Source organism: Mirounga leonina, unplaced genomic scaffold, assembly GCF_011800145.1.
Source record: "Mirounga leonina isolate KUSES-001 unplaced genomic scaffold, KU_Mleo_1.0 Mir_168, whole genome shotgun sequence".
NCBI lineage: Eukaryota > Metazoa > Chordata > Mammalia > Carnivora > Phocidae > Mirounga > Mirounga leonina.
The window spans coordinates 38069021-38093797 of record NW_023270426.1 but is presented as its reverse complement, the minus strand read 5'-3'; the positions used below and the strand labels follow the sequence as shown (position 1 = coordinate 38093797).

The 24777-nt window shown below is 37.4% G+C and overlaps 1 long non-coding RNA gene across 1 annotated transcript; it reads right to left on the bottom strand.

Annotated features, from left to right (window-relative positions):
• Positions 1-1224: 1224 nt before the first annotated feature.
• On the bottom strand, positions 1225-24372 carry LOC118016830. Its single transcript, XR_004680936.1, has 3 exons — positions 23745-24372; positions 23333-23409; positions 1225-1380 (listed from the first exon to the last, which is right to left on the bottom strand). It is a non-coding gene; the product is annotated as an uncharacterized LOC118016830 (long non-coding RNA).
• Between the last annotated feature and the right edge of the window lie 405 nt (positions 24373-24777).

The window sequence follows — 24777 nt, the reverse complement described above, 5'->3', positions numbered from 1 at the left end:
AAAAATAAGCTAAAGATATGAACAGACACCCACCATATACCAATAGCAAATAAGCATATGAAAAGATGTTCATCATAAGTCATTAGGGAAATGCAAATTAAAACCATAATGAGATGCCAACATACAACTATTAGAATGGCTAAAATCCAAAACAATGACATCAAAGCTAGTGAGGTTGTGGAGCAACAGGAACTCTCATTTATTGGTGCTCATGGAGAAGTCCCACATAGTCATATCCACTCTAGCAAGGGCTTCAACACTTAAGAACTCTTCTGATCATTCTAAACATATTCTTATCATATGATTTAGCAATCACAGACCTTGACATTTGCCCAGATGAGTTGAAAACATCTATCAACACAAAAATCTACACACAGATATTTATATCAACTTTATAATACCTGAAAGTTGGAAGCAACCGAGATGTACTGAGTAGGTAAATGGATAAACTGAGTACATTAATATAATAGAATGTTATTCAGCAATAAAAAAAAAATGAGCTATCAAACCACAAAAAGACATTAAGGAGGAAACTTAAATGCATATTATTAAGCAAAAGATGACAATCTGCAAAGGTGACATATTGTATGATTCCAACTATAAGACATTCTGGAAAATATCAATCTATGGAGACAGTAAAAGATCAGTGGTGGCCAGGGACTTGGGGGAAGGAGAAAGAGGTATGAATAGTTGGAGCACAATAAATTTTTAGGGCAGTGAAATTATTCTTTATGATATTGTAATGGTAGTCACATGATATTTATATGCATGGATTTTATATGCATCTATAAAAATCTAACTACAACACAAAGAGTTAACCCTAAAGTAAAGTATGGATTTTTAGTATCACATTAGCTCATCATTTGTAACAAGTACACCACATTATTACAAGATATTAATAATAGGAGAAACCAGGGAGGGAGGTGGTATGTGGTATTTTCTAGTCAATTTTTCTGTAAATCTACAATTGCTCTATAAATGAAGTCTATTAATTAAAAAAGAAATGAAAATTCTGACTTGACTGCTTGCCTAAAGGCAAGTCATTCTATCCCTGAAAGGAAATAAGCTACATAAGTCAAAGAATCAGTGAGTAAAACAGAGCTCTTCTCAGGAAGCAGATTTAAATTTGCTCATATGGTCAAAACTACATAAATGAAGCCCCAAAATTATATTTTAAAAACTTAATAGGCCTCTAAGAATATATGGCTTACCTTTGGTTCTCTGACATCTCAGTATATCAACAAACTGCCTCATCCAAAAGGCCAGTGCCTTACATCTACACTTCTAGAAGTGGGCAATGGTGTGAGTTGAAGGGAAAGGCAGACCTTGCAAAACAATCATAGGTGAAGCATCCTTGAGCATGTGGAATGATGAAATACCCTGTCAGGGAGATGCAGAAAAGCAGAGACAAGCATAAGATAGAGGCTAAGGATGAAATCACTGGGGCAAAAGGACACTAGTACAAATTATAAAGTCCTAGACAGTACAAGAAAACAGACTGAGCTGGATACTGATACACAAGTGGTAGAATCATGTGTTGAACATTGTGTGGGGACACAGACATATCAATAACAGAGGTTGTTGAGTCCGGTGGAGACCAGAAACCAAGCCCAGTTTAGGGAAAGGAAAAGGAGTAGGGCCCCTAATCCCACATTCTGGAGTTCTAAGAAGGGTCTCAAGTCCCATTAGGACCTAGAGTGGAAACTAGTTGCCATGGCTTTAGCAGTGTGTGCATCCCATGTGGTAGAAATAGAGACTATAGAACCAAGCCCATCAGTTGCTGGGGTTCCCTCCCCAACCCCAGTCTCATTAGATATTCTGTGGATGTTCCAAACCACACTGAGAGGAAAAAAGGCCATGACACTTTTATTTTGTTCTCACTGATTTTGGAATCAAGTGGAACTAAGCCTACAAGTAACAGACCTCGAGTACAGACCTCGAGTACATCTTGCTAAGCTGAGCATAGGTAATGATTTTCTGGAACGCCTGATGGGAAGAGTAAGTTCTAAAGTGTGGAAGCCTTGCCAGAGGATAGGACTGTGTGGGACTTTCCATGGGCAGCAGGTAATCCCAAGAGCACTGGGAAAGATGGCTCTCTGCCTAGGCTAGAGGGCTGGAAGGGAGGAGGGGAGACACCAAAAAACTCCTTAAGGTCACTCCGCCAAAAAACACTTCCAGTTGTTTGCAGACATTCTGCCTCCTCCCACTGGAACCTAGGAATATCACCTGTCTGAGTCCATTGTTCTTCTGAAGCCCAAATATTCCAACCTCATTTTCTATTTTCTATCAAAACTAGCTCAGAAGGGGCAGTTTAAGGTACATGCTAAACAGGAACTAAAAGGAGTGTGTGCTCATGTATCTGTCTGACAAACATGCATCTCTAACTCAAGATGACCATGTTCCCCAATCATAAATGAATAGAAGAGGAAACATAAAATACAGCTGTTACATTTTGATGCATCAATAATAGCATTTTCAGGGGCGCCTGGGTGGCTCAGTCATTAAGCATCTGCCTTCAGCTCAGGTCATGATCCCAGGGTCCTGGGATGGAGCCCCATGTTGGGTTCCCTGCTCAGTGAGGAGTCAGCTTCTCCCTCTGCCCCTCCCCCCACCTGTGCACTCTCTCTCTCAAATAAGTAAATAAGATCTTAAAACACACACACAGTAGCATTTTCAGATGCCAATCAAGGAGGTTTCTTCCAGAGATGATATATATCAAGCAGACTGATGAGTTTTCACAATCATAATATTTAACAAGGCCAAAAGCTCACTAATTATAGATATATCTCTTAATTCAATTACATATGAATATTTACAAAACCAGCTCAGCATCTTTCAATAGAGAGCAATCAATATGTTTACTGAATTGAATAAAACTGAACTATTTCGTTGAATTGGCTTGTATAAAGTAAATGCTCAATTAATTTATTTTTGTATTGATTTAAGAACTTCATTCTAAAACACAGTAAGGTGATTTTGTACAAGCCAAGGATTCAGGTTACCCAAAATAACCTGTAAAAAAAATCACACAAGTGTTGACAGTATAGCAAATGACTGAAGCCAGGTGTCTATAATCAGAGGAAAAGTTGACTGACTATGAAATCCCACCCTACTTGTTCTTCTAAGATCTGATATATAAGTCTTGTAGTTTTCCAATTCAGACACCCATGTTTTATTACACTGTGATTTAGTCTGCCTGCTGTAGCATAAACTTGCAAACTATATAACATGTGGGAGCAAGGCTATAATTATTTAATTAAGACATAACTAATAAACAAATAAAATATATAATTCAAAATAAAATATCTGCTTTCAGACTCTACCTTGATTCAGAATTGACTTTTAACAGTTCAGCCAAGTCAGTCACAGCCTACAATGGGTCTACGACTCAGTAAGTTTGGTGGTTGTGCCTGTACAGGGACAGCATTCCTGAGAGGTAGGTGTTGCAATGAATAATTCATTATTCAGGTAAGAGGTGAGACATTAGATCAAAAGAGGGGTGATAGGATCTTGGATATTTTCATTCACTTGTCGACAAATAGTTTTAGCACCCACTATGTGGCACGTAATTTCATCTCTCCAGTGTTACCACAGTTCCTATCAAATTTCTGATACTTTATAAACTGTTGCCAAATGAAGTTACACAAACATTTGTCATTGAACTAGGTAGAAATCATGTTAGCGATTCCCTTTGAATGTTAGGGAAGTATTAAAAGAAAGGAAGAACACTTCAGAACATTATAGACTAATTCATTAACAGGTTATGTTAATGCTATTGCCCACAGCTGTTCCTGTGGAGTAATTTTTGGCCATGGTGCTAGCACACTACCAAGTAAAAAAAAAAAACTGAAATGTACAAATCCATTAAAGTTTCAGAAAGGCACTGGAAGGCTTTTATATTTTATAGACTATGTAACGCAAAATTTGATTAGTTTAGCACTAAATTATTCACATTCTATATAATTCTTCACTGAAACACCAAAAAATCTCACCTTGAATAAATTTCAATGAGCATTTTCTAATTTTAAAAAGATTATCAAAGGCATCAAGTGTAAGATGTGCTATTAAGATGCCACCATAAGGGCACTTTAATCAATAAAGCTCTGGGGACCAAGTTTTTTTATAGTCAGGAAAACGACTTTAAGTCAAATAAACAATAGTCTTTATGAAACAGGGAAAGTCACTTTGGCACGGTTCACATGCCTCCGGCCCAGAGATGTTTATAAGATGCATCTATGCATAATCGTACCTGACATAACTACACACATACCTCAACACACACACAGTGTTTCAGGTACAACCAATAAAACGAAACTGGGAAGTTTCCAGGATTCTCGTCCTTTTTTCCCTGAGCAGGTATGCCTCCCCCATCACTTTCCCTGAATTCTCCAGCTCCTTAAATACAAGCATTTAGGTGTGACCATGTACTGAGTTCTAGACATTGGAATAAATGTCAATGGAAATATATGCCCTGGCAAGACCTGACCCTAAAACATCCCACAGTTGTTCCCCTCTGCCTTTTTCCCCTTACGGCTGGCTGAAATATGGATGATATATTTCAACTGTGTAGAGACCTCGGAGGCTACATATTAAAGATGCCAGAGCCCCCTATCAACCAGGACCCTAGATAGCAACATGGAGGAAGACCACCATGCCAACCCAGGCAAACGCTTAGTACTCTTAGCAAGACATAAAGCTCTTTTGGCTTGAGCCACTGTACAGATTGGGTCTATCTGTGACAGCAATTAGCCTAATCTAACTAATACATTGCCTTACATGTGGAGGATCTAAATTTAGTCATGCCCACTTGCACGTGGTATTCTTAGAGCTTGATTCCTTAGAAAGCAGAGTCAAAGAACTACATCATCTCTAGCTACTTGAGATAGTTCTCCCCTAAGCTTTACAAGTAGAAGGAACTTACGTCAGATTTAACCTGGATTTTTGCGTTGTCAAGTCTAAATGCTCCCTGCAGACCTCCTCCTCAATATCTTCCCCATTTTCCCTGTCCAACCACAGGCCAACTCTCTTTATCCCTATTTCCAATTTAAGCTCTTTTCTTCTTCTGCCCTAGGACTTAAACCTTATACTTTTAATACTTTGGTGATAATTTCATTGTTACCAGCAATGTTTTACTGATAGAGCTCTTCTTACCTGGCATTTGAAATGTATCTCACTTGCCTCATATAACCTGAACAACTGGTAATGTTTTACGATATACTTTTCATCACTTTTGAGTTTGTCTAAAGGAAAAGAGGACATTTTGTTCTCTCCCAGAGTATGTCCCATGGTTCAACAGTATACAAGGGAACAGTGCAAAGAGTACAGCTACACTGAAAGGAGGAAAGGAGGGGTAGGACGGTCGGGCAGGGAATCCAGCTGGCTCACTAGCATGACCAGTTAGCATCCCCAGGTGAGTGATACTTCCATGGTTCTTTGGCTACCATACATTAAAGATGATAAGCTAGGTTTAATCAAATAAAAAATTATAGAGCATCTGCTACATGCTGAATATTAAGAGTTAAAGAGGATACCAAAAAATAGAAGGCAAAATTCTTTCCCACTAAAGGCTTGTGGCCTAATCAGAGACACAAGTCATACACATAAATATTTATATTACAGGACAGTAAATGATTAAGTGCCAAAACATATTATATAGACAATATAGGCCTCGGTTGGGTCAGAGAAGGAGGAGATCACTGTGAAGTGCATCTGTCAAAAGACACTTCAGGTAGCCATAGGAAAGGGACAAACACTGAACCAGATCTGATTCAACTTTTCCTGTACCCTACACAGTTTATTTTTGCCTCTATTCTATACAACAGCATACATAATTATATCAGGTACCAGGAACTAGAAAGCCTCCCCTCTGTTGACAGGTATAGTTTACCTGGAAAGGAGAATGTCAGAGATTCAAAGGGTATGAGCTCTAGCTGGCTCTTGTCTTCATTATGAGTTCTCCCTTGGGCAAAGCTATAAAAGAGTACATCACTTACATATCTGAAACATAATGAAATGGCATGTTTTTAAAAGGTCAGGATGCCAGAATGCAACATAACTATTTTGTTAAACTCAATTTTTTTTAAAAGAAAAAGGTAACCTTAAAGTCTTTACAGAAAATCATAATTAAATGCTACATAAAATGCCATTACTGAGCCCTTGAAAAATGTTATGAAAAATGTCATTCTAACAAAATCTAACACAAACCCAGAGGTCTAAGGTAATATTTCTTGTCTCAAGTATCTTCCATTCTCAAAATTTTGCATTATAAAGTCTGACTTAGCACAATGTTTTAGATCAATAACAGCTCAGAGCTAAATATAAGGATCTAGGTGGCATTATAGGAATTAACAATACTTAGCTCAGAGCTACTCATCTATTTTGGCTCTACCAAAGTGTCCACATTTGACTTAGAATGTAATTCATTCGGCTGACTGCTTCTTAACTCTGAGCTCTTTCCAAGGGAACCTAAGTTCCCCTGTAAAATTTCTCAAAAGGCAAAAAACGATGTGTGGAAGGCCATTAACACATTCAGTTTAGGAAACAGGTCGTCAAACCCAAAGCTTGAAGGTTGACCTCCTCAATGCTTTATCAAAAAATGGATTATCAAAAAATCAAAAACAATGATTATTTTTGACAGTTTCAGATTTCAAGTCAATCCATCATAATTTGGTTATTACTGGTGTTATTTTTTAAATTTTAATTCCAATGTAGTTAACATATGGTATTATGTTAGTTTCAGATATACAATACAGTGATTCCATATATTCCTCAGAGGTTTGGTGTAGTATTTTTAATATATTGAAAATGATTTAGTTCTTCACTTAGAATTAAATTATATATGCCACATCTCTACTAATATCTTGAATATCTCACTCCTTTGCTCTTCTTATAAGCACACACATCCTAACAGACTCCTACCTCTAATTCAAGAGTCAGTTCAAAGTATCACCTCTTTGGGGAAGTCCCTCAGACAAAAGAAAACATTCTAAACTCTGTAGTCACCTGATATTGGGCATATTCCTTCATTTGAACAAATAATATTGCATTGTATTTGTGCATTTTTTCACTAGACTTCCTTGAAAAAAAAGATTGCCTCTTATTCCCTTTTGCTTTCCAGTACCCATTAAATAGAGTAGGAATTGAACACTTATTTTTAAAGAAATGTATAAATGAGTGAAATTAAATTCTTAAATTACCTCTTCCCTTAGACATAATCAACATATTTAGTATCCTTTCTAGCCCACAGCAGTCTGGAAGTAAAATGGATTAGAAAATTTTACATTCATGAATTCAATTATTTATTTTTCCACTCATCCATTTAGTAAATATATTTTAGTGCCCAATATATGCCAAATACTCTCAGAGGAGCTAAAGAAAAAGCCTTGGGTTTTGATGTTTAAGTTCACTTCTGAATTGTTTCATACATTTAATTATTTGCAAAGTGTGTCACTGACAAGTAGTCAAGCAGTACCTAAGCAGGGCTATGGTTGCAGCTGCAAGGTTGGCTTGTCATACTACCACAAATTCAGTCAGTAAGGAAACAAGGAGTCCAAATGGATTTAGACAGTTTATTACTTTCAGCAATAGTACCATCTTGCTATTGATCCCGAGCCCCAGTTTCTACATGGTGATGTGACTAGGGCTGGGTATTGCCTGCACACACATTGGGGATGCATTACAGGAGGGAAACCCCTGGATTTGGAGACTCTGATCTTCTATCAGGACAACTGGAAAATCTGCCCACAATCTCCTCTGGAGAGAGGCCTTGTCCTTATTACCCTGGAATATAAGCAAGTATCTCTGGGGAAAGGAGGAAGGTGTCTCCATCTTTAATGCAGGGAATTTAAATAAATTTGCGCCAGAGTCACTGGCTCCAACTTTCCACGCCATCTGCTTACACAAACATCTCTGAAAAATAGGTATGGAGCACTTGGCTTGTAATGCCTAGACAGTAGAAATCTGAGATTTATAGAGAAGTGTCTTCCAAATTTATGGCATATTATAATTATGTATATTTTAAAGTAACATTGTTATATACCTCTTTTAAATGTACCTAATGTAATCTAAATAGTGTCATAACATGATACCCACTGTCATCCATTTAAAAATTATACAAACTTACAACAAAGATTTTAATTATTCATTTCCTCCTTGCATTAATATTTTCATTCCACTTCCAACACAAAATTTACCCATTATAGCTTTAAACCTGAAAATATTTTATTAATGATTCTATCATGCTTATTTGTAACTGAAATTTATTTTGTTATTTACTATGGCCATAATATTCTAAGGGTTAAAAATACTCTGGAATTATCATTGTAATTATACTACTATTATATGATTGTAATAAAATTCTTAATAAACATTAATACATATAAAGTTAAAATTATATTGGACATGCACTTTTGAAGAGATGAATGAGACTTTAAAAATTAGTCCATGTATCAATTTGGTGAGTGTCATCCATTGTTAGATAAAACATGTTCAAGACCAGTTCTATTCTGATATTTCATATTTCATAAATAAATATGTAAAATCTTACATACACAAAAATTAAACTGAAAAGAAAGAGTTGAATGCTGGAAACCACATACTGGTTTTACAAACAGTTTTAATGATCTATGTGCTCACAAATATTTAAATTGTTTAAAAGAAAAAAATAGAAACCACATGACTTACAAAAATATTTGTTACATGATCATCATCCAAAATGGTTTTAGTGATTTATCAGCTCACAATTATTTAAAAAAAAAATGGAAACTACATGACCTGCAAAAGTATTTGCTACACAGTGGCTAAAGTATTTAATTTTCAATATAAAACTGTGTAACAAAGGATTAATTCAGCAAATCTAGGTTGTCTAAACCCTTAATAATCCAAAGAAAGCTTTGTCCCTTACCCAGCTCCTAGAAGGTAACGTCTTTGCTCTTGGAATATCCTGCCTGGTAAGAGTATTTTTGTTTACCTGGGAAATGTGGGCCACTCTAGATAGTCTATACTAACAGTACTATTTACATTATGGGCCTTGAACTATGCAATACCAGCTTGACCCCTTAATAGGGCTGGATACTAAGATCAGGCAGGCAAGCAGGCAGCCTTGCCTACATAACTGATCCCCAATAAAAACCCTGCACACCAAGCCTTGGGTAAGCATTCCATGGTCATGCTCCATGAGTGTTATCACTCATCATTACTGGAAAGATCGAGTTCTACAGTATAACACAAAAAAAGGTTTTAACAACATTTAATAAATGACTGTTAATTATACTTACTACTCCTCACTTTGAGATATTATATTCATAAAATCTAAAATTAGACAAAACTGTGTTTTAAAACACCCCCCGTAAAACAAAAACTTGAACAATGGATTTTTCTTGTTTAAATAAATATCAAAGTACGCATGCCAAATCTCACAGTACCCTAAAAATGTGACAGATGAACAGAGAAATAGACTCTAGAGAATTAGCATATGAACATCAAAGAGAAAGAAAGAAATTAACCTTAATTAAACAGAGTATATAGCATCTTAGAAACATTTTGTCATAGATATCTAAGTAGATGTGTTTTTTATTTTTTTTATTTTTTTTAAAGATTTTATTTATTTATTTGAGACAGAGAGAATGAGAGACAGAGAGCATGAGAGGGAGGAGGGTCAGAGGGAGAAGCAGACTCCCTGCCGAGCAGGGAGCCCGATGCGGGACTTGATCCCGGGACTCCAGGATCATGACCTGAGCCGAAGGCAGTCGCTTAACCAACTGAGCCACCCAGGCACCCAAGTAGATGTGTTTTTTAAAGCTTATACTACATTATGCAAAAGGACTAGAAAGCAGTAAACCACTGAGTTCACACAAGTTGTTGTAATAATGCTTAGGGTTTAAGTACATTACTTACAACAGAACCCACAATATAATCCCACAACAAGCTTGGTTAATTTAAATCATGTAAGTAATGGAAGAATAAATGAGTATTTAGGAAATAAACAAGAAAAGTGGTTGATGAGTGATATGAGCAGATTTGTGCATAGGTATCATAGGTATCATAAAAATGAATACGTATTTACATTCTCAAATAGTTTTCTGAAAACATTTAATGAAAACATTTAATGAAAGTTTATCTTTTGTAATTTAAATGATGAAACTATCACACTCTAATTGAGCTCGGACACATGCTCCTTTTTAGCTCTTAGCTGTTGCAGGTAAATCTCTTCCTGATTGAATTCATGCCAACCATGCAATTCAAGTGCAAACTAAGACCTGAAAATATAAAAGTGCTCCTCAAGCTCTTTCTCATTTCTGAGAAATGATGACAGTGGCAAAAACACACTGCATTGCAGAATGTACTTTCCAACATTTTCCAAATCTTGAAATTCTATTTCTGAGTTAGATGGATAGGGTACATATATAAGATGTGTAACCTTGCCATGAGTTTGTCACCTAGATGAAGTAAAATCTGCCACTGTCACTATTTCTTTGGGGCTCTCTTTGTTCTGTTCTTATGATACATTTTCCCAGGTGGAACACATTCTTTGACAAGAGATCACGGGGTACAAGTACAAAGTTCTTAAAAATTTATTATTCCTATTGCCCAATAATATTATATACTATATCTGAACTGAAATTATCTCAGCATATATCAAAATATCCGTTCCTAATCCCATTAACAAAAATATATCTACATTGGAAAAGACATGAAACACTACAACAAGGTCATGGTGACTTGACCATCCAGAGCTTCACAAGATTTTTAGTTCTGCCAAGATGTAATAGCTCCATTCCTCCCATTTCTGTCCTCTTACAACAAAAACACTGTAGATGTAACACAACAAACAAGCAAAGGAAGTGCTGAAATCTATAAAGATGAAGGCAGACAGCCTAAGGCACCTGGGGAATCTAAGGAACAACATAGTGAGTTCCCTGGGTTTCTTCAGTGCTTCCTCCTGTATCCCAGATATAGAACACTAAGCCTTCAATTCAGGACCACCAACAGGAACAGATCTTTTTTTAAATTCCAAGAAAAGCCTGTTTATACCACACATTTTCTACCAACTGTTACTTATTCTAGAGATGTCTCTGTGTGTTCATGTTTGAAGAACTGCTGACACTCAGAAGACATCAGCAAGAACATAGAAGTTAGCTCTTCACCTCCCATTTGAAAACCAATCATAAAGTATGTTTCTGTCTAGACCAGCAGTTCCCGGTGTTGGTTTGCAAGCCCCAGGGGAGTTTTCAGGGTATAATCTGAAACTGTCTCTGAAAGCAGAGGGCAGAGAGAAACCAAGAAAGAGGCAGGCCACTCCAGGTTGGTAGGTGGTACTTTTAGAAAGTAAATGGGACTTATATACAAGGTTATCTTGGGTTGCAACAAGATGAATGCATTCTTGTATCCACCCGCCAAACCTTAAAAGTTTGTATAGAGGTCTTAACTACATTTAGTCATGTGTACCATGTAGGTATTCTTAACACCACATTACTATCTCAAAACTATGTTCTTGGAGCAACTTCTAGGAACAGGAAACACAAGCAGAACCCATATTCCAAGTACAGGAGAGGAGGTGAGGAGCCTCCAAGTGCCCAAGTCCCACTCACAAGTCAACCAGCAGTCATGTCTTTTTGATGATCTCCCCAACACCCAAACTCTATCCTTGATCACAATCTCCCAGAGAACTGGTTGAAATAGATTACTTCTTTTTTTTTTAAAGATTTTATTTATTTATTTGATACAGAGAGAATGAGAGAGAGCACATGAGAGGGGGGAGGGTCAGAGGGAGAAGCAGACTCCCCGCAGAGCAGGGAGCCCAATGCGGGACTCGATCCAGGGACTCCAGGATCATGACCTGAGCCGAAGGCAGTCGCTTAACCAACTGAGCCACCCAGGCGCCTGAAATAGATTACTTCTATTCATCCCCAAACTTTCTAACTCAGTATATAATCTGGGAATGAGGTCCAAGAGCTTCCATTTCTAGAAAGTTAATACCAATGTACTGCTAAAGGTAATACCAGTGATACTAAACCAATCTAACTGTAAAGTTAATATTCTCCCATTGGCAGTACAATTTAGGTTGGAATTCCCAGGTATAAATGTACTGATTATGGAGAATATAATTCCATGTGTATCTTGCAGGGAACAAAGACATGATCCTCTGAGTGAATAATGTGGTTTTATCAGGAACGTAGAGAATATTTCCACTGTCTACCATTTTGAGAAGAGATAGGTTTGGGCAGGACATGGGCATATGGAAGGCAAGCCACAGATTATAAAGTATGGTGAAGCAGCAAGACAGATCCCCCTCCTTGAATGTCATGGCTATTAGAAGATGAATACAGAAAGTATATAGAAAGTATAGAGATAAACTCCTGAAGTCATAAAAGTTAGTCTTATTTAGAAGGCTGAGTGAGTAGAACCATAGTCTGGAGAAAAGAAATAATAGCAGATATTCTGGAGTTAAAGAGTTGATCCCTCAGTAGGGAAAGAAAACAGTAGCTTTGGATCTCTGAAGTGACCAAAATACCTAACTGATCTTGTCTCAGCACTACCAGGAACCATGAGAGCGGCTTAGCACTAAAGGATTGCCCATCTTCAAAAAACACAATAGACTCTGCAGGACTCTGGATTATGTAGGTGTCATGAGATCAGTGATTCCATATTAATTCCACAACAGCAGGACTAAACTCAAAAGTCAAGCCCACCATACAGCAACAGATGCCATGGCCTTAGACTAGTAAGACCCTAAGATTCCTTCTTGTTGGTGCAAAAATATGAACTGCTTTGTGGCTGTGTGAGACTCTGAAGTTCTTAGGTAAATTCAGGGTAAGGGGAAACCCCAGGAGGAAGATTCTAGGTTTCCTGATAAATAAGGAGGTTGGGTACTGAAGTGATTAATTGAAAAAATTAAGGATATGTGACCAAACTGGTCTTCTGAATTAGTGGAGCATTTCATACCAATTACATGATTGTTGTTAAATTAATTCCCTGTGGCTGATTGGCTCATTGGTTAAATCATGATGCTAAGAAAGAATGGAGAGGAGATTTAATTTTACACTTGAAAAGACTGGTTCTGCTCATGTCCACAGACTCTGGAATTTCCCCCTAACACTAAAATGCCAGGCATTTTACAAAAGTGTGGTGATGATCCAAAACAGGAACATGAAGAGATCATGGCTGATGAGCACAAATTCATTACCATAGTACCATGGCTGGAATAAACAGCTTAAAGATGTGCCTAGTGCCAGTGGGCAGCTGTATCATTTTGGTATTCTAATTATAGCACTATTTGAAAAAAGAGCTCTGACTTGACTGAGAAATGCCACTTTTACAGAGATCCTTGAAATTCATTCAACAAATTTATTATGTACCATACACTATCTACACTAAGTGATCGACTGTATTCTCCATTTAATCCTTAAAACAACTATATAAGATAGGTATTATCCTCCAATTACAGATGTAGGAGCCATGGTTTGAAGAGATTAGGCAACTTAATTTGATTATAACTTGAAATTTTTTTCTAAAAAAAAAGGATCTGACTTATTAGGATGATGCTAGCAAAACAAGTTAAGTTTTATCTATTTAATATAAATTCCATCAGCAAAAAAGGCATGAAATAACCAAGGTCAGAACTTTGTTGATGTAATTATAAATTAACATTTTGCCTCATGAATCCCTCTGGGACTCTTTGGAGTAGCTTAACCTAGGTCTCCAAACCTGTATGTATATGAAGTTTTCCTGAAAAAGTTTGTTTTTTTTAATTATAGTTTCCCAGGTCTACCCAAGAATGTAAATCTATAGTTTATTAAAACTCCCCTAAGGTTTTCTGATACACAGCCAAGTTTAGAAACAACAAATGTATTCTGTTCTTTGTCCCAAAGAGCTGGAATAAGCCAACATGAAGAAAGGTGCTCCAGGGATAATATAGCCTTTGGTAATATAGCAGAAGTGGTACGTTGAAAAGACTTCCTGCTTCAAATCACATAGATATTAGGTAGATTACCACAAAGAGGTGTTTTTTAATATTTATAGAAGAATAATACAGTAAAGTACACAAATCATAAGCATAAACTCAATGAATTTTTACAAACTGAACAAACTCATGTAAATAACACACGGATCAAGAAAGAAAACATTACACCATCCCAGGAAGCATGCTTATGTTCCCTTCCTTTCACTGTCCTGACCCATTTCATCCAAGATAACCATCACCTGACAAGAGCATAAATTAGGTTTCCCTGGCTTTGTATCTTTATAAATGAATCATACAGTATATCTTTGCTATCTAGCTTCTTTAATTGTTGTAAATGGTTCAATCTCATTGCTGTACAAAATTCCACAATTTATCCATTTCTTACAACAATTTAGTTATCCATCCTATGTTTGGAAGACATTTGGGTAGTTTCCATTTCTTTGCTTTTATCAAAAGTACTGCTATGAAAATTCATGTACATGTCCTTAGGTGAAAATTTGTACTTACTTCTGTTGGGCATATACCTACAAATACAAATACAGGATCAGAGGAATGGATGTTTTAGTTTTAGTACACACTGCCAATTTCACAAACCAAATGTACTGATTTATACTCCCACCACAGCACAGGAGAACTCCAATTGCTCCATATATGAGTAAATACTTAGTATTTTCCGTCTTTTTTACTTAAGCAAATTTGGTTGTGCAATTTTGACTTTTCATTTTCTTAATGGCTTATGAAATAAATGATCTTTTCATATGTTCACTGGCATTTGAATATCCTCTTTTGTGAAGCTCCTGCTACATTTTGTTTTGTTTTGTTTTTTTATACCATTGGACTATCTGTTTTTATTAACTTCTAGAAGTTCTTTATAAATTCTGGGTATAAGAATTCCTTGTTCAAGACTTCTGGGAAAGATGGCAGAGTAAGAAGATCCTATTCTTACTCCATCCCACAGATACAAGTAGATAACACCCACATCAGTGCAAATACCCAGAAAACAAACCAAAGATTGAGAGAACAGATTCTCCACAGCTAAATATAAAGTCCACATCAAAGAGGGTAGGAAGGGTAGAGACACAGTTGGAAGCCAAATGGACTTGTAAGATTTGTTTATTAATCTCAAAGCATGTGCTGGAGGAGTAGGGATCATTGGGAGACTTCTCCAAGAACAAAAGACCTGGCAGGCACCATTTCCCTCCCTTGCCCCCCCACACCCAGCCTACATATACAGACAACTGCAGGAACCAGTACAGCACAAATACTCTCCACCTAACTTACCAACAGCACACCCTGCCACACACACTTCTGTGATCTGGCTCCTCCAGCGAGGCTTTGTTTGCAGGTCTCCTGCCAGATCAGGCCCACGCACCTTGCTGGCACAGTGTGCCCTGCACTGGTGCTCTCCTGTGAACCTCCGCCTCCAGTATGCCCTTGGCCAGAGCTCATCCAAAGTGATGCCACAAGCCTGGCAGGGTGCAAGCCCTGATGGGGGCCAGGACCACTCCAAAGTTTCTCCTGCCCTGGGGAGAGAGGGAGATACCCATACAAACCAGCCTGACAGCAGCCCCTGCAATGAGCTAGAAGTGGTCATCTGGTCTGAGGGCAGACCCCACCCACCAACAAGAGCTTCCCAGGGGGCAACACAGGGAAAGCACACTACAATTCCATGCTACTGCATTTGTGGGAAATGGTCTGACTCAACTTAAGTCTAGCATGACCCCAGACTGGCCTATACTAACAACATAGGGACCAAAGCCTACCAACAACAGATAAAGAGAGCCATTGTAGATGACCAGACTGAAAGCAAATTAGCTCAGCCACAACAGTAGGGTGCACAAAACATACATGGAAGACACTGCAAGCACCAGGTTCTAGTGACAGAGTACATTTTACTGCAGGAAATTACAGGACATCTTCTTCATGAGGCTAATACTTCCAAGAGCAGGAGACATAGCTGACTTTCCTAACACATACAAACAGACACAGAGAGTTAAAAAATGAGGAGAGAGAGGACTAGGTCCCAAATGAAAGAACAGGACAAAATTACAGCCAGAGAACTAAAAGAAATGAAGGTAAGTAATATGCCTGATAGAGAATTTAAAGTAATGGTTATAAAGATACTCACTGGACTTGAGAAAAGAGTGAAGGACCTGAGTGAGACACAAAGAGATAGAAATTATAAAAAAGAACCAATGAGAGATGAAAAACTCAATAAGTGAAATTAAAAATACACTAGATGGAATTAGGAAGTAGACTAGAAGGAGCAAAAGAACAGATTAGTGACCTGGAGGAGAGTGTAATGGAAAGCAATCAAGCTAAAGAGGAGAGAGAAAAACGAATAAAAAAACAAAAATAGACTCAGGGGCTCAGCAACACCATCAAGCCTAATAACATTCACATTACAGGGACTCCAGAAGAAGAGAGAGAAAATGGGGCAGAAAATTTATTTGAAGAAATAATAGCTGAAAACTTCCCTAATCTGGGGAAGGAAACAGAAATCCAGATCCAGGAGGTACAGAATCCCAACAAAATCAATCTGAGGAGGTCAACACCAAGACACATAATAATTAAAATGGCAAAAAGCAATGATTAGGACAGTTTTTTAAAAGCAGTAAGAGAAAAGAACACAGTTACATGCAAAGGGAACCCCCTAAGGATATCAGCTGATTTTTTAGCAGAAACTTTGCAGGCCAGAAGATAATGGCATGATACATTCAAACTGCTGAAAGAAAAAAACCTGCAATCAAGAGTATTCTATCATTGAGATCTCCCTTCAGCTCAGGTCATGATCTCAGGGTCCTGGGATGGAGCCCTGCATGGGGCTCCTTGCTCAGCGGGGAGCCTGCTTCTCCCTCTCCCTCTACCTGCTGCTCCCCTTGCTTGTGCTCTCTCTCTCTAACAAATAAAATCTTTAAAAAGAAAGAATATTCTAGGCAGCAGCTCTTTCTGCCCACAGGTCCTGCCCCTGTGCTTTAATAAGCCACCATTTTGCACCAAAGACATCTCAAGAATTCTTTCCTAGTCATCGGCTCCAGACTCCACCCCATTGAACCTCGCCTGTATCCCAAAACCCCATCATATGGCACCCGAACGTGGGGCTTTGAGTCTTACATCTGGACTCTGAGCTTCGGTGGAAAATTGTGTCTTAGGCATCATGGCTCCTCCCTTCACTGTCAAGGAGCAAGAAGAGCACCTCCTAGACCTAACACCACCTACTCCAGATTTCCCCACCAGTGTGTCAGTGTCAAGACTTCTTCACTGCCATAACTTCCAGCTAACAGATGATCCTTTCTACTCAAGGAGGTTCGATGTTGACCACGTTGGATTCAGCTGCCTCCCCCTTTTGTAACTCCCCTATACATTCCCCAACTGACCAATATTGACCCATAGGTAGGGACATCTCTATGCCCCTGTTCAGCAGGAAGACATTACAGAAGATGAGACCTTCCACCTTCAACAACCTTAAAGATTTAAGGGTCAAATTGTTCAGGAGGGAATGATGAGGGAACAGAAGGCAAGCTGAGGACAAAGCAGAAGCGGACACCCCACAACCTGCTCCCCCATGGGATATATATGTGACATTCCTCAGGCACTTCTGGCTGCCCTAAAGGAAAAACTAACTCATAGAGTGTCCCTCAGTTTACAAATGTCTTAGCAATCTACAAGAACAAAGCATTTGATACTATCATCAATAACCTAGCTTCCAGAAGGAAACATAGATACAGTTAAAGACTTTATAACCTGCAGCCCATTGACAGATACTTGAAGTGGGCAGAGTGTAATGTTCCTCCAGGAAATTCCCAACTATCTTCATGTTAATGCCTTACTAGAGGGGTAAACAACCTTAACTTGACAATGGCAAGGCCTCCAGTATCCTGTGAGTCTTCTTTAGCATATGAAAGTTCTTTCAGAAACCTCCCTTTTTCTTTACCTCCCCCCAACCCCATAGTATATAGTCAGCCACCACTCACAACCCCAGGGCAGCAGCTCTTTCTGCCCATGGGTCCTGTCCCCATGCTTTAATAAACACCATTTTGCATAAATAAATAAATATAAATAAATAAATAGAAAGAATATTCTATCAAGCAAAGCTGCCATTAAGAATAGAGGGAGAGATAGTTTCCCAGACAAACGAAAGCTAAAGGAATTTATGGATACTAAACCAACCCTACAAGAAATATGAAAAGGGATTCTGAGTGGAACCCAGCCCTACAAGAAATGTGAAAGGGGACTCTAAGTGGAAAGGAAAGACCATAAGTAAGAGTAAGAAAAATAGGAAGCACAAAAGCAGTAAAAATAAGTATATCTGTAAAAATAAGTCAAGGGACTCACAGAAAAGGATGTAAAGTATGACACCATATACTTAAAACAAGAGGGGGAGAGGAGTAAAGAATGGGTTCAAACCTAAGCAACCATCAACTTAAGATAGACTGCTATATGCAGATGTTATATACAAACACAATAGTAACCACAAATCAAAAGCCAGTAATAGATATGCAAAAGCTAAAGAGAAAGGAATCCAAGTGTATCACTAAAGAAAGCCAACTAATCACGAAAGAAGAGAGCAAGGGAAAAAAGGAACTGAGAAGAACTACAAATGCAACCATAAAACAAGTAACAAAATGGCAATAAGTACATACCTATCAATAATTCCTTTGAATGTAAATGGATTAAATGTTTCAATCAAAAGACATAGGCTCTTGAGTTAAATCCAACTTGGTCATACTAGTTTAAATTACTTATACATTGCTTCTTTGGGTATGTACTCACTTTTTAAGGATACTTAAAATGTCCCCACAGTTTTCCTTTCTTTAACTATATTCTTCTAATGTTTTATATGAAGAGACTATAGACTCCAAGAAACAGACTGAGGGTTTCAGAGGGGAGGGGGGTGGGGATGGCCCAGTGATGGGTATTACAATGAGCACTTAAGGTGTTACACACAAACAATGAATCATGGAACAATACATCAAAAACTAATGAACTACTGTATGGTGACTAACATAACATAATAAAAAAAGGTTATACCAATGTAACAAAATGTTGGGAAAACTTTTCATATATTTAATTCTTAAGAATAATATGTGTATGACAGAGACATTGCTTTCAGAAAATCATTTGAACCTGCTGATATTTTGATATGTAAATTTTAACTACTGTTCAATTTTTTAATGGATAAAAATATATGCAAATTAGTTTTAACTCAGGTTTAATAAATTCTATTTTTCTAGAATATTTTCCATTTTATTCTGTTACTAATTTATCACCACAGAGTTGTTACCACTGTTCTCTTATTATATATGAATCTATGAGTTATGTCCCCTGTTTTTATCCTAACATCATTTTATAAGTTTGAGCTTTTTAAGTTGATAGATAGTGGTTTCTTTGTAAATCATTAAAGCATAGAAACATAATATATAAATTGCAAACCCAAAGAAGAAAAATAAATAGAATGGAAGAAAACCATCAATCCAAATGAAAGTGTGAAAGGAGAAAAATGGGACACAACAGAAAGTTAGACAAGTAGAAATCACATAATAAGATACAAATATAAACCCAGGCATGTTAGTTATAAAAATAAACATGAACATATTAAGCTCACAAAGCTAAGCACTGAAGCTGAGACATAAGGAAAAAAATAAGAATAAATCCGAAGTATACAGAAGAATATAATAAAGATAAGAGTAAAATTAATAATGGACTATAAAATGATGAGCCAATAGAAAAGTTTTTAAAAGGTAGATGTTAGTACTCTAAAAAGACAAATAAAACAGACAAAACTCTGGTGAAATTACCAGAAAAAAAAAATAGAAGTCACAAATGAACACATTTGGAATAAAAAATGGGTTAATTACAGATAAAGTAAAAATTTTAATGTAAGATGATTCTATTTTTTTTTAAAGATTTTATTTATTTATTTGACAGAGAGAGACACAGAGAGAGAGGCAACACAAGCAGGAGGAGTGGGAGAGGGAGAAGCAGGCTTCCTGCTGAGCAGGGAGCCCGATGCCTGGGATCATGACCTGAGCCGAAGGCAGACGCTTAACGACTGAGCCACCCAGGCGCCCCAGATGATTCTATTTAATATGCCAGACAAACAAACATAAAAATACAGATGAGATGTTATAATACAAAAATATGTGTAACTTTTAAAACCTGGCTCAAAAAGAAACGGAAAACCCTTCTATTTCCATAAAACATTACATAATTTGAATGAGAAGTTTAAAACATGTCTACAACCACAAAGAAAGTTCCAGACCCAGCTAGTGCAATAGGTGATTCCAACCAAACTTTGAAAAAACAGATAATTCCAGGGGTGCCTGGGTGGCTCAGTCGGTTAAGTGTCTGCCTTTAGCTCAGGTCATGATTCCAAGATCCTGGGATCAAGCACCGTATCAGGCTCCCTGCTCAATGGGGAGTCTGCTTCTCCCTCTGCCTCTCCCCCTAGCTTGTGCTCTATCTCTCTCGCTCACTTACTCTCTCTCTCTCTCAAATAAAATCTTAAAAAATGAAATAGATAATTCCAATTTTCAAAACTTTTCAAAGAATTTTATGAAAAAGAGTCCCAACTTCTGGAATTGTTTATGAGGCTAAATGGAACTAGATACCACAACCAGACAAGTACAATATGAGAAAAAAAAAAATCATACACTAACCTCACTCATGAACACAGATCCAAATCAAAACAAAATATAGACAAACCAAAGCTGAATTATTTTAAAAATATAATACATCATAGACAAGTTTTTTTCTTACATAGGAACGCAAAGCTGGTTTAACTTTTTAAAAATCCAGTTAACTGACTTTATCACATTAACAGATTAAAGCAGAAAACAATAGTATCTCATCAATAATAAAGGAACATCATTCAATAAAATTCAATACACTTTATGATAAATAAACATACGAACCAAAAAAAAAATTATCTAGTAAAATAAGGGAAATATCTTAACTTGATAAAATGGTAACGTGTATTTTCAAAACTGTATAACAAACATCAGAAATATGGCTAGAAGTGTGGTCAGGGGCTTTCATCGTATGGGTTAAGATGAGAACTTTGAAATTTTCAGGAACACTGTGGAAAACATTGAAAGATTTCAACAGATCCTATGTTGATTTTGAAAAGCTATTTCTATGGAATATGCTAGAAGGAAATAAGATTATAGGTAACAGTCTGCAATCTCGTGATTGAATTGTAACGTGTGATTGAAATGCAGAGGAAATGGTAGATTTGGAAAGGAAAGGAGTAAGAGATACTCAAAGTAGAAGACTGTAAAGCATGTTGCCTGGGAAGGGAGGAGAAGCAGAAGTCGCTACAATGTTTAGATTTACGAAGTGGATACTGGGAAGATGGGTGAGTCTCACTACATGGAGGTGGGACATACAAATGGAAATACCCTTTAGGCAACTCTATGTACAAGTGTAAGGCTCAGCAGAACAGGGGCTGGTAAGTATATGCTTGATGCCATTAATTTAGATCATTTATACAATGTCATCCAAAGTAAAAGTACAGAGGTACTATTAAAAGATAGAAGAAGAATAAAAGAAGAGCACAAAAAGAAACTGGAAATGAAAAGCCAGGGAAATCAGAGAACCAAAGACTTGTCATTAAAAGTTTTAAGAAGAAACTGTTCAACAATGTAAAAGACTACAAAGCTTTGATTCCCTTTTGTTACCTCCTTTTCACCAATCACACTTCATCAAACCACACAAGATCTTTTGCAAAGAACATTAATGTATATAAGTGATCCAGCACTACCAGACCAGGTCAAGAAAAAAGTAGATGTTCATTCCCAACTCCTACCTTGCTTTAATAGAAAGCTAGTTAGGGGTGCCTGGATGGTGCAGTCAGTTGAGCATCTGACTCTTGGTTTGGGCTCAGGTCATGATCTCAGGTTTGTGAGATCAAGCCCTACATCAGGCTCCATGCTCAGCGAGGAGTCTGCTTCAGATTTTCTTTCTCTGTCCCTCCCCCCACCGCCAACTCGTGTGCATGCTCTCTTTCAAATTAATTAATTTTTTAAAACTCAAAAAAAAAAAAAAAATAGAAAGCTAGTTAGCTTCATCTGCCCCACAGCAGAATAAAATAGTTGGCACAGTAAGCATTGGTTTAGGACAAAGTTTCTATCAACTCTAAAAATGTTTAAGAGCGCATTGGAACAGGCTTTTCACAGAAAATGAGACAAATAAAACAAATGCAATTCCAAGCAGACTTCCAATTACTGGGCTTGATAAAAGGGAGAATAGAAAACAACCAAAGCAAAAGGTGCCCTAAATGGACAACGGCTAAAGTGCCCAAGGGAGATTAATGTGAACTGATTTAAATCCACTCAAGAGCTTATTTCCAAGAATTTAACAAAGTGCAATGTTTTCTCTTTCTTTCTCTTGGGAAAAAAAGAAACTGAAACACTGATAAAAGAAGGAAAATAGATTCTACATTATTGTTTCAGCAGCCTCACTCAATTCCATTCCAAACCCAATCTTACTCCCCAGAAATGACTTTTCTTTACCATTTTAATCAAGGTATAATTGACATACAATAAACTGCACATATTTATAAGGTACACTTTGCTAAATTTTGATATATTCATACACACATGAAACCATCACTGTGTCAGAATAACAAACATATCCCTCACCCCAAAAAGTTTCATCAGGTCCCCTTTCCTGCTCCCTCCCATCCCCAGCATACTACCCACCTCCCATATTTCCAGCCAGTTACTGATCTAATTTCTGTCACTAGAGGTTAGTTTGTTTTTTCTAGAACTTTTTACAAATGGAATCTTACATTGCATTAGTTTCCTAGGACTTCCATAACAAATCACCACTGGCCAAGTGTCTTAAAACAACAGAAATTTATTATCTAACAATTTTAGGACTTGAAGTCTGAAATCACAAGTGTCTGCAAGGCCATGCTCCTCTAGGATTTAAAGGATTCCCCCCTTGTCTCTTCTAGCTTCTAATGGTGACCGGAATCCTTCACATTTCTTGGCTCGTGGTAGCTTAACTCCAGTATCTGCCTCTGCCTTAACATGGCTTTCTTCCCTGTGTCTTCTCTATGTCTCTGCTTGTCCCCAAATCTCTCTCTCCTTGTGAGCATATGAATCATTGGATATTCCAGCAAAGACTCTATCTCCAAATAAGGTCACATTCACAAGTACTAGGGCAACGACTCCAATATATCTTTTTGAAATCACAATTCAACCCACAATAGTCCATCATCTGGTCACCCAGAATTCATGTCCTTCCCAAATACAAAATGCATTCACCCCTTTACAACCTTCTCAAAAGCCTTAACCCATTCCAGCATGAACTCTAAGTCCAAAACCTCATTTAAATATCACCAGTTCAAAAAGTTCGAAATCTCACCTTCTAAATCATCTATCTCAGATGTGATGAGCTGGGTTTGGCTCATCCTGGGGTAAAATTCTTCTCCATCAGTGGACCTATGAAAGAAGAAAAGTTATCTGCTTCCAAAATAAAATGGTGGGACAGATAAAGGACAGACATTCCCATTCCAAAATGGAGACACTGGAAGGAATAAAGGAGTCATGGTTCCAAAACATCTCAAACACAGTGAGGCAAATTCCATTAGGTTTCAAAGCATGAGAATATTCCTGTGGCCTGATGCTCAGCTCTCTGTACCTGCCATCAGCCCCAGTCTCTAGTCCAAGGAGACCCCACCATCTCTGCCAACCTCTGAGATACCCTCAGAAGCATTCTCTCTTTTCTTTCAAGGGTAACACATTTGTAACATATGCTTCATTGACTCATTTCCTACCTGTAGAATCCCCATAGCCTGACAGTCTTCCTTCATTTTATCCTGTCTCTATACTCTTGAGTTCAAGTTGGCAATGTTTTTCACAGTGCAACACTCTCAAAACCCTTGTGACTCCTTCCATGTAGGTCAAGGGAGAAAATCTTAACTAGTTATATTTGCAAAGATCCTACTTCCAAATCAGGTTACATTCATGGGTTAGGACTTAACCATGTCTTTTGGGGGGACACAATTCAACCCATAACATACAATATGGGGGGGGTTGTACTTCTTTTATTAGGCATAATTACTTTAACACTCATCCACATTTTTGCACATATCAATAGTTCATTCTTTTATTACTGATTAATATTCCATTGTAAGGATAAATTTCTCTCTTTGTGTGCATTTGGAATGTTTCATTTTTGGCATTATAAATAAACAGCAATGAATAGTACAAGTCTGTGCATGAACCTATGCTTTCACTTCTTGGATAAAAGCTAGGACTGGAGTATCATAAAGTAGTGTACATTTAATCTTTTAAATAACTGCCAAACTATTTTCCAAAGTGATTGTCACAGTTCACATTCCCACAGTGGCATATTAGAGTTCCAGTTGCTCCATATCTTCATCAAAACTTTGTGTCATCAGTCTTTTTTTTAAATTTTATTTATTATGTTATGTTAGTCATCATTAGTTTTTGATGTAGTCTTCCATGATTCATTGTTTGCATATAACACCCAGTGCTACATTCAATACATGCCCTCCTTAATACCCATCACTGGGCTAACCCATCACCACACTCCCTTCCCCTCTAAAACCCTCAGTTTGTTTCTCAGAGTCCATAGTCTCTCATGGTTTTCTCCCCCTCCGATCCCCCCCTCCTTCATTTTTCCCTTCCTACTATCTTTTTTTTTTTTTTAAACATATAACGTATTATTTGTTTCAGAGGTACAGGTCTGTCATTCATCAGTCTTACACAATTCACAGCATTCACCATAGCACATACCCTCCCCAATGTCCATCACCCAGCCACACTATCCCTCCCACCCCCCAC